The sequence below is a fragment of the Portunus trituberculatus genome, chromosome 15, assembly GCF_017591435.1.
Source record: "Portunus trituberculatus isolate SZX2019 chromosome 15, ASM1759143v1, whole genome shotgun sequence".
Taxonomy (NCBI): Eukaryota; Metazoa; Arthropoda; class Malacostraca; order Decapoda; family Portunidae; genus Portunus; species Portunus trituberculatus.
In genome coordinates, this window is record NC_059269.1 from 21,794,912 (window position 1) to 21,803,266 (window position 8,355).

Below are 8,355 nucleotides of genomic sequence, written 5' to 3' on the forward strand. Positions count from 1 at the left end.
GTGTGTGTGTGTGTGTAGGTGGGTGTGTGTGCGCCCCCTGCAGTAATTATATCTTTAATTCTCTCTACGCAAGTGTAAAACTGTATATAAACTAAGATCTGTCACGTTATCCACCACCTCGTATCTCTGAGGGCAAAGTCAGTACTGGTGTAGGTGTCTGGAGAAGCACTGACTAGGGTGTTGTAGCGAAGGCAAAATGTGTATCTCTCTCTCTCTCTCTCTCTCTCTCTCTCTCTCTCTTGATGGGATTTCTGTGCCACACACATACCACCTGTTGGACCATTTGTCTTTGTCCCCCCAGCCACCCCTGTTATTGTGGTGCAGCCTCCCTCCTCTCTCTCTCTCTCTCTCTCTCTCTCTCTCTCTCTCTCTCTCTCTCTCTCTCTCTCTCTGTGTGTGTGTGTGTGTGTGTGTGTGTGTGTGTGTGTGTGTGTGTGTGTGTGTGTGTGTGTGTGTGTGTGTGTGTGTGTGTGTGTGGCAAGGTGCAGTATATCAGCAAACACCACTTAGCATTTCAAAATCGATATTCACCAGTCGGCAACACATGGGAGAAGCCGATTTAGGAACACATATACACAAAACAAGTGCAAAATATACTGAAAATATTATTCCACCCAAAGGTAACGAAATCTAAGCGTAAAAGAATCCCCCTTACCAGTGACAGAAGAGTGTTAGAGGTAAGTCTAGGAAGTAAAATGAGACGCCACGTGACGTAAGTGAGATGGAGACGTGGCAGAGTGAGACAGCGAGGGAAGGAAAGGTGACGGCGGGTTGGAAGGGAAAAGGTGGCGGTGAAATAACGCAGGAGATGAGCAATAGCACTCACACTGGGGAGAGAAAGAGCACCAATTTGTTCCTTGTGGCTAGTGATGGAACCAGAGAGAGAGAGAGAGAGAGAGAGAGAGAGAGAGAGAGAGAGAGAGAGAGAGAGAGACGTAGTGATAATAAAGTGAGGGGATAGTGGATGTGAGAAGGTAGGACAAGGAAGGAAGGCCGAGTGGTCAGACTCTCACGGAGTTTTCCAGCGTCAACAAAGATATAAATTTCCTCACTTTGACCTTCATTCCATTCATTGCGAAGGAAGACTGGACATTTCCTCCTCCTCCTCTTCCTCCTCCTCTTCCTTCTCCTCTTCCCCTATCCTCATATGCAATGCTTTTCATGAACTAATATATTTTCGTCATTTCTTCTTTCACAGTCCAATCACTGTTGTGGTCACGTTTCTAGTTTGCTGCGAACCACGTAAGAGTAAGAATCGCACCACCTGGAAGACTAAATAGGGTTTTCTGCAGCATATTACCTAACATGTTGCAAGTATTTTCGATACAGAGAAGGTCACACAAGCAAGACTGGCCTGCGGTGTCATGGTTAGCGTGCTCGTCATACAATCCTGGAATATCTGGCAGAGAGAAGAGTTAGGGCTTGTCTTTAATATCAAGGTTGCTGCTCATCAAGTGCAAAACAGTCACAGGGCTGAGCGGGAGGAGTGGCAACTTGTAACACGACAGCCCAGCCATTATGTCGTCAGCCAGCGGGGCGTTTTGTATGGCTCCCACCCATCCACTCCTCCTCTGTCGTGTAGCAACGGGGAGGCCTTTGTTCTGTTGATTCATTTAGATCAATAATTATAGTAATGATATCCGTAATGAAGAAAAATTATCAATTCATGATTCATTATGCAGCTGAGAACACGCTGCTTTGAATCGCCTGCACAAACACGACCTGCTGCCGCTTGTGTAGTGTTACTGGATCACTACACTTACTCAACTACAAAGGCTCACGACACGTAGCGGGACCGTCATTAATAAACGGGATTCCCATAAGGATTAATGTGTTGTACAGTGCCAGTTTAGCTTTCTGAGGGAAGACACTATAGGGACAGCCATCTTCAGTGGTTCTTTATTTCAACAGCAAGTATTATCCTAGACCACACTCAACCTTACATAAAAAGACAGACAGTCACACACAAAAAAAAGAATAAGCAAACAGTACTCAAGCACGCGCCGTAACGCCCATGAATTCACACATCCACCCACCCACCCACCCACCCACACACACACACACACACACACACACACACACACACACACACACACATGCACGCACGCACACACACAGACATGAATAGAAACAGGCAGTCAGGGATCCATTCACAGGTGAACAGCGGCAGTTACCGCCTCATGGATGGATGGCTCCCCTGGTGGCTTCCACCCACCAGTAAATTACACTTTGCCTCAGCAGGAAACAATAAATTAAGTGCATGTAATGCTTTAAAATTGTTCCAATGCACTTACTCTAAAAGCGATGAATTAACTACAGCAACAGGCAGACACACATTTTGTAATGGATGTTTCTATACTGGTTCTATTGTAAAAGCCAAAAGTTCAAATGCATCTTTAAAGTTCTTAAAAGTAACGATGTAACGTAACATGCTTTTGCCGATTATCTGATTTGACAAAAATAAAAATGCTGTTTACGCTTGCCTACCGTATCCTCCTCAAAAGTACTTTTCAGCTTTTATCAACAAATCTTCCATAAAGTGGATGGGTGAAGCAGCAGATGGAGTCTGCACGGCTCTGCGTCACAACATAATGGCTCGCTTAGTTTATGGCACCACACACACACTGCCCGGAGTGACCATAAACACGGATAAACTGGCCCCGCGACTCCTGACCAGACTACCTTCCTCCAAAAACTGACCTGACTTGACCACGGCTGCCGCAGGACCACAGATACTTCAGCTACTGTTTCCTTATACAGGGACCCACGTACTCCTGTCTCTATAAATCTTGACCTGCGGTACGTCATTATCATACGCGACCTGACTCCACCTCGCCTCCATACGCACAGCAATGGCGCTCTACTCACACACATCTTTTCAACATGTGGAGTAAAAACTTTTCCCCACAACTTTCCACATTTTCTGCCACCACAAAACTTCATCTTTTAATATCTTGCACCATTATCTCCGTGATTACTGCTCTTCAAAACTTGCTAACTGTTTGCCTTCCACCTCTCAGCTGCTTCATTGCACAAAACACTAACTTCACATGTGATTCTGACTCCCTCAAGCCTTGCCCAGTCACTTCACGTATTCTTTAACTGATATACTTTAAAATTCTTTTCACGTTTCTGTTTGGGCTCCATTTCACTGACTTTACTTACCTACTCGTATTTCAAAACCAGAGTATCAAGGCACAAAGGATCTAAATTGCCTTTGCGATTTGAAACTTTTTTATCATAATAGTAGAAACATGAAAACAAAGACACGACCAAATCTGGGAGGAAATAAGACATACAATAATTGAAAAAAAGCGGCATATAACCAGGCAAAGAAACATAAGTAAGAGGAATGATAACTGAGCCAGTCTGTAAGACGAAGAGTAGGAGAAGGAGAAGGAGAAGGAGGAGGAGGAGGAGAACTACGACGATGATGCATATATGGAAATAAATCTGACATTAAATCTCTCTCTCTCTCTCTCTCTCTCTCTCTCTCTCTCTCTCTCTCTCTCTCTCTCTCTCTCTCTGCACACTGTCTCTCATCCTCGGCTTTCACGTATTACAAGAGTTACATTCCTTGCTGTCTTTCTGTTCCTAAAAGCGTCATAATAGCAATTCAGAAAAAGGCCAACAATGCACATGATTTTTTTTCCTTCCAGTATAGTGATTATTTTTTTCCCCTTTAACCTTGCAAGCATGCAGCGCCGACACGTGCAGGGAACGTAAAACACTGCTGGGAATGTGTAATGGTCTTTCTCTCTCTCTCTCTCTCTCTCTCTCTCTCTCTCTCTCTCTCTCTCTCTCTCTCTCTCTCTCTCTTGGTATCTATGTATAGCATCTGTTTATCTCTGTTGGTCTTTGTATTTGTCTTTTTCTCTTACTGCCTTGTCTCTCTCTCTCTCTCTCTCTCTCTCTCTCTCTCTCTCTCTCTCTCTCTCTCTCTATCTCTATATAGTATCTATCTATCTCTGTTTATCCATCCATGTTCTATTTTGGACGAAGTGTTGCTGTTTTTCACTTCCATATTATTCATGTTTTGCTCTCTTTTTCCTTTTTTCCGTTTTTATTAGCCTTGTCATCTGAACACCTTCCTTCACTACATTCTATATGTTTTGTTCCCGAGTTTCTCCAAGAATAGACACTCTTTTTCATTCCCGCTGTAACAACAATTAGTGAGAAGAAAGGAAGCTGGCCAAGCGTGGAAAAAATGAAGACAAAGGTAAAAGAATGATCGTTGTAGGGTGTTGTGTTGCTAATCTTGGTGAGCTCAACACCATTTCTGGTTTCCTTATTTACACGTGCCTGCCGTATGCTGGCTTGTAGGTGGATAGCCTACGAAGGATTACAAACATTCTTTATCTTAATCTATGCGTTAATCTATACGAAATGTCTTAATATCTCTTAATCTATACGAGAATCTATGTTTTCCCAGATTAGCGTTTACTGATACTGTTGCGTCTGATCAAGGCACTGAAGTGGAATATGGATTACAGACATCCTCCATAATATAAAAAGTATATAGTATACAATATATTAAGTAATGCAAAATGAATACAGTCACTGCTTGTCCTGGTTTCGTATTTGATATCTGGTGTAAGTTGTAGATGTTGCGGGTGGTTTTATTACTACGAAGTGATAAAGCTTGTAGTGAACAACAAATAGCTCACAAATTAGCACACCAGCAACACAAATCTCCCACACTATTTTCCACAAATTACGCATTTACTGTACATTCACTTTACATGTAGAACGCGTAGTTGATCACAAACAGCTTCGTCCAGACAGATTGTGTGTTCTTTTGTACTGTGCTGTGTGCTCCTTCTGTGACTTCGCACTTTTTTATCATGTTTTTCCTAAGAAGCTGAGTTTCTTTCAATTGGAGCAGCATATTGCAGTATGTATGTGTGCTGACTAATACTTTCCGGTGGGAATTCATACTGACAGGATAACCAAGCTGACTTAGTAAGCAAACGTGCATGATGGGAAAGGAAGCAAAGCGTGTGTAAGAAATGAGATGAATAAGTGATTCGAGAAGATGGGGTCAGTGCCCTAATCCCGCCACATTACCACAGGCGGCCTCTTTCTGAGATTCGTGCAGAAACTTCAATCATTCAAGATTTAGGTGAGGGAGAGGAAATGGAGGGAAATGAGGATAAGCGCCTCGACGGGTAGAAAAGGAAAAGAGCGGGAGGAGCAGCAGATCTCTGATTAAAGGGAGTACAGAAGGTTTCTAGGTTTCGTGACTTCTTCACGATTATTACCCTCGCTAGGGAGTGATCAACCCCACGCGTTCAGGGAAAAGAGATAACGCCTTCCCACAACGAGAGAAATCAAAGCCTCAAAATCTGATACTCGAAACAGTGCGTCCACCAAGCAGGGAGACGACACACAATGGAATCACAGGAAAGAAAGAACATGCTGCCGCGTAACTTGCCAGACTGTGAGTGTGGGTCGACAGTGAGATTACGGAAGTCTCTCTCTCTCTCTCTCTCTCTCTCTCTCTCTGCTCTCTCCGCCCCTCCTCCTGTCATCCCTGTAACACTTTCTCTCTCCCTATACGTCAGCCAGACACGTCTTCCCGGCCGAAGCATCAAGGCTGTCTCCATTATCCTCTCCAAGCCAAAACCGTGACAGAGATTGAGGAGTAACACGCGGGGTTGGCACACAGCGGAGTGTTTTCATTATATTCGCTCAGTAATATCATAGGGCACATCTCACAGGGACACAGTTGGGTATGTGGAATAGAGCTATGGTGAATTATCTTTCTTAATAGATAGACTGATGTGAGAGAAGTAGTCAGACATAAATTAAACGAAAAACCCCAGAAGTTTAACGAAATAATAAGGTAGGGAAAATTTACGACGAACTCTAAATGGTGTGAGAGAATTCCTGAAGCACGCAACGCTTGTCTGTCACACCTGCCTCTGCCCTCTAGTGAGTCGTGAGCCGTGATGTTAAAATTCGGGAAATGACGAGCATCTATCGAACTGATCCAGCCGAGCACACTGGGGGGAACATCAAAGTGGAGTGGAGAGTCATGTGTACCATGATTCCCTGCATATGCTATGGAAATTATGTGTGTGTGTGTGTGTGTGCAGTCTCTAACGTTACCCTACGTGAGAGCTCATTATTTCCGATCTTCGTGTGTGTGTGTGTGTGTGTGTGTGTGTGTGTGTGTGTGTGTGTGTGTGTGTGTGTGTGTGTGTGTGTGTGTGTGTGTGTGTGTGTGTGTGTACATCAAAACACGAAAATTACCGATCACATAGTAATTCATTAACGCATCGTAACAAAACTATTTGAAAGAAAAAAAGAAAAGAAATATTAATTCAGGCAACTTTAGAGAGACAGACATTCTACACACACAAATTCCTCTGCATTACCAGACACAAGACCACAAGACTAGCGTCCCTTAAATTGTGGTTCTCTCTCTTCGTGATCCCGACCAAAGGCAAAAAAACTCTGGCCTTATCTTTTCCACGGAGAAAATCCAAAAGCTTCTCTTTTCTTGCAGCTCTGCGACAGTAATGCCCTTGGCGGTGGCACACGTGGCTTTTTTTTTTTTTTATAAGAAATGAGGGTACAGGGAAGATAAGGAGCTGGAAATGGATGGAGATAGGATAGGAAAGTATAATGGAATAGGAGAGAAACTTTCCTTATCTTTCTTCTTTCTTTTCCTCCTCCTCCTCTCCTTTTCTCCATCGAATAAGGCATTGTTTCTCATTGTCTTTTTTCCTTTCATCTCTCGTTCACATCTTCGATATACATATTCTTATCTGTATACTCTCTGTATCAACGGTCCTTTGCAACAAAATAACACATAAAGAAGATAGTATATGAATAAAGCTAATATCTAAATAGACGTACAAATGAATAACATATAAACCACAGGGGAAAAAAAATATAAATAAACAAAGAAATAAATATACACATACGCATATATCAATATACAAAATAAATACATAAATACCTAAAAAATAAGTCGTCAAATGAATAACTAATACACTGAGTTACGTTTGGAAGGATGAACGTAACAATATGCAAAATACCATATGATAGTGTTCTGGTTATATAAGAAGCATATGTAGACCCGGTAAGTACTTTGGTACATAAGAGCCGCGCAAGGAGAGGAGGGAAGACAGGTAGTGAAGCGAATGGTTGTAATAGCAGCGGGTGAGGCAAATTATGCAGTACTATAGGCGACGGAGTGGAAACTTGGTAGGAGTTCTGGGTAGCGAGTTACAAGGGATGAATATTACAGACCTCGAATTGTGTGTCTGTCTGTCTGTCTGTCTGCATATTCTGTCTGTCTAAATGATTCTCTCTCTCTCTCTCTCTCTCTCTCTCTCTCTCTCTCTCTCTCTCTCATTTTGCATTCAAAGCTATTTTCATCTCTCTTCTCCCCTTCCCTCCGTGATCAACACAAAGACAAACCTTACCCACATCAATATTCAGCTGAAGGAAAATATGAAAGTGACACAAAGACCAAAACAGTAAGGGAGTCCTTTTCCTTCCTCTCAGATGGGACGAGGTGCTTCTCATTTATGCACCGCGTTAATCTAATGTTTATAATATGCATAAAGCGACGCATGGGATAAGAAACACAAACAACGACCACTCAGTATCTCAAACTGCAGTCAATATCTCTTTGTCACCGTTCACTCGGCTATTCTCCCAAACCCTTTTCATCTTCCCTGTCTTCATACTCCTTCCCTCTCTTACGTCGGGATGCATTGTTCCTGCTTTATTCATGAATCAGGTAAGGGTAACACGTATGATCCGGCACACCAAGCAATCAGTAACCTTCTGCTGGACTCTGGTAAGGAGACGGCGGGCGAGGATATGGCAGGTGATGATTGAAAGTTTAGCAATGTTGTGGTTGAGGTAAATATATGAATAAATATATAAAAACACCTAAGAACAATGAGTTGAAAAGCCACAACCAAGCAACAGAAATTAAAGACAACAGGCTTAGAAACAGTGAGTGAAAAGACACTATAGGTAAAGAGATGAGGGAAGCGTCAATTTGGAGTTTTGGAGGAGCTACATTCAACGATAATAATAAAAAACAACAACATATGGTGAAGTGTTTCGAGTATTTCAAGACGATGCATGACTAGAGGTACGGAAAAGAAATGCTGGAATGTGTGTCCGACAGAAAGACAGTAGGGAGGATAAGGAATAAGTAGATGAAGGTGTAGAAGCAGCATTAAAAGTAAGGCAATGAAGTCCAACTCAAGTACTGTTAATCTGTCTGCCTCGTAACCTTTCACTCCTACAACTTGCTTCTTCTTTTCTTCTCTTTCCTCCTTCTTTGTCGATATTCCTTTGCTTTAAACCAACAAAGGGAAAAGATAA